General features: G+C 35.9%; 1 pseudogene; it reads left to right on the top strand.

Moving 5' to 3' along the window:
- The first annotated feature begins 1746 nt into the window (after positions 1-1746).
- LOC126515417 (COP9 signalosome complex subunit 2-like) lies at positions 1747-3051 on the top strand (annotated as a pseudogene).
- Positions 3052-3369: the final 318 nt, after the last annotated feature.

Consider the following 3369-nt stretch of genomic DNA (forward strand, 5'->3'; position numbering starts at 1 on the left):
TGACTCTGCCTTCTTTTTTCCAGCATTCAGTTTAGTTTTCCTGCCTAGCTCTATTCTGCCCTGCCATAGATCAAAGCAGTTTTATTCATTAACCAATAAGAGCAACTCATATATATATATATATATGGACTTCCCACACCAAACTACTTGTGTGCTTTTGCAAAATCCATATTTTCGAACTATCTTCTAGGCATTGCTATGTATATGCATAAATAAGTGCACCCCTTATCCTTGGTCAAAGAAGTTTCTATTTTCAGTGAACAAGATACAGAGACTCATAACTCATAAGAATGGTATGGGGGACTATCCATTCTCAACCCTAAGTTAAATATCTATGTCACTTCCTCCAAGGCTCAAGGAACATTGCAAAAGGAGGGCAGAAGTGAGAGAGAGTCAAACCATGGAAAAAAATGGTGTAAAAATAACTTCTGATATAATACGACCATGGTATCCATGAACTCACAACAGCAGTGGCTACCTGTACATCTGCATGACATCTTATATAGCTTTTCCATCATGGGTGGAAGAGGGTCATAAAGTCCCATCCTCCCCTGAGGATCCATAAGCATTCAATGATTCCTGGGAGAAGGGGAGTATTGTTCCTTGATGATGCATCAACTGATAAGTTGCCCCCATCCACCACCAGTGCTCATTTAAGCAATTCTAATTAAATGCATCAGGCCTCAAAAAAGAAGCACGTTTGAAGTAGAAGGGAGATTTGCTGGTAAGAAAGTGTTCGGTGAAAGGAGGATGAGGGTAAGAAATGATAGTGGAGATGAGTCATATGATCAAAGAATATTATAAGTTATGAAACTTTGAAATAATTAGTAAAATTCATAAAAGAAACATTATCAAATAATACCAAATAAATTATATATAATTTTGCCTCACATAGTATCCTATAATCATAATTTAAAAGATAGATTAAAATAGTTTCCCAGATTGCATATATTCAGAATTATATAAATAATTATTAATTCTATATATGGAAAATTTGACTTTAACTTAGATGATTAACTCAGTTTGAGCTATAAACAGCAAATTAAAGCTTTAATTAAAGTAGAATCTTGTAACTCATAGGGACGGTTTAGTCCATATCAGTATCACACATAGGGAAGATGCTTCATATGATTAAAAAATATTCTCTTGTCCTTACTGATGTTGTCATCACAAGGGCTTAGCATAACACATTGCTAATGTATGTGGTGATGCTGAATTAAACAAACCTCCTATTTTTGGTCATATAGAATTATGGCATATTACTGTACATACAAACACATATATGTATATAGGCAAATACAATAAATAGTACTTACTAATGATTAAAAGCTATTTTCTAGCTATGTGTTTACTATACTATAGCTTTTCTCCATATTTTAGAATGCATTGTTATTTATTTAAAATGTGTATTTAAATTCAGCATGTCACGTTAAACCAGTAGCTGCCCGATATATCTAATGCCTACCAAATTTCTTGATTTCATTGAGAAGTCATATTGAATGCTGTATGTGAATACTCTATGATTATGTAAGTGCACTGTATGATGCTCACACTATCAGGAAATTCTTTTAGGGTGTTCCTAACATGTGACCTTGCCCTTAAGCTACATATGACTGTATGTATCCAAAAACTAGGATTTCAGCCTAGTTCTCTTACTTTATCATTGGTGTAATATTCCTTAAACTGCACATATTATTAAAAGCTCAAGGCAAGAGCTTCAAACAGCCCCCTCCAGCCAAGATATCTGACATGGAGGATGATTTCATGTGTAATGATGAGGAGGACTACGACCTTGAGTGCTCCGAAAATAGTAACTCTGAGCCAAAAGTGGATTTGGAAAATCAGTCCTATAATTCCAAAGCATTGAAAGAAGATGACCCAGAGGCAGCGCTCAGCAGCTTCCAAAAAGTTTTGGAGCTTGAAGGTGAGAAAAGAGAATGGAGGTTCAAAGCACTGAAACAGATAATCAAGATTAACTTCAAGTTGACAAACTTTTCAGAAATGATAAACAGATATAAACAGCTCTTGACCTGTATTCAGAGGGCAGTCACCAGGAAGTATTCTGAAAAGTCCATTAATTCTATCCTTGATTCTATCTCCATTTCTAAACAGAATTCTGACTTTTTATATCAGATGGGTTTACTGCAAGAATTTTATGAAACAATATTGGAAGCTTTGGAAGATGATAAGAATGATAGACTGTGGTTTAAGACAAACACAAAGCTTGGAAAATTACATTTAGAACAGGAAGACTATGAAAAGCTTCAGAAAATTTTATGCCAGTTACCTCAGTCTTTTCAGACTCATGATGGAGAAGATGACCTGAAAAAATGGTACCCAGTTATTAGAAGTCTATGCTTTGGAGATTCAAATGTATGGCACAGGAGAACAATAAAAAGCTGAAATCACTCTATGAGCAATCACTTCTCATCAAGACTTCTATCTCTCATCCACTGATCATGGGTGTCATCAGGGAATGCAGTGGTAAAATCCACTTGAGAGAAGGTGAATCTGAAACTTTCAAGAATTATGATGAATCAGGAAGCCCAAGACAAACCACTTGTTTAAAAATAGTTGGTTTTATAGACTATGCTAATGAAATCAGGAATAAATCCATTTCACTCATAGGAGGCCAAACCATATAAAAATGATCCAGAAATTCTAGCAATAACAAATTTAGTAAGTGCCTATCAGAATAATGACATCACTGAATTTGAAAAGATTCTGAAAACAAATCACAGCAATATCATGGATGATCCACTCCTAAAAGAACACATTGAAGAGCTTTTACGAAACATCAGAACACAAGTGTTCATAAAGTTAATTAAGCCTTACACAAGAATACATATTTCTTTTATTTCTATGGAGCTAAACATAGACACCGCTGATGTGTAAAGCCTGCTGGCACTGTGCATACTGCATAACACTATTCATGGCCGAAATGATCAAGTCAACCAGCTCCTTGAACTGGATCTTCAGAAGAGGGGTGGTGCCCGATATACTGCACTAGATAAATGGACCAACCAGCTAACTTATCCGAACCAGGCTTAACGGAGAGCAAGCTCTGCAGGCGAGCTTAAGGCATCAGTGCAGAGATGTGATCTTTAAGGACAGGAAAGGCAGAACTCCTGTGGGTTGGTGTGTCCTGAAAGTGGTTGGAGTTATGGCAGAAGTGCTTTTTTGATCAACTGGTTTGTGTTTTGCTGCTGCATTTATCCCAAGAAAAACAGCTTTAATCTCCAGAAGAAAACCAAAAACACCCTGGGATTTATGCTGTGTTGACATCTTGCACTAAACATACAACACTGTAATAATCTGTCATGGGCAACATGACCAGAATAAAGATTTTTGTCATGATTTTAAGCACAC

The sequence above is a fragment of the Alexandromys fortis genome, unplaced genomic scaffold, assembly GCF_014885135.2.
Source record: "Alexandromys fortis isolate MF-2015 unplaced genomic scaffold, M_Fortis_MF-2015_v1.1 scaffold_135, whole genome shotgun sequence".
NCBI lineage: Eukaryota > Metazoa > Chordata > Mammalia > Rodentia > Cricetidae > Alexandromys > Alexandromys fortis.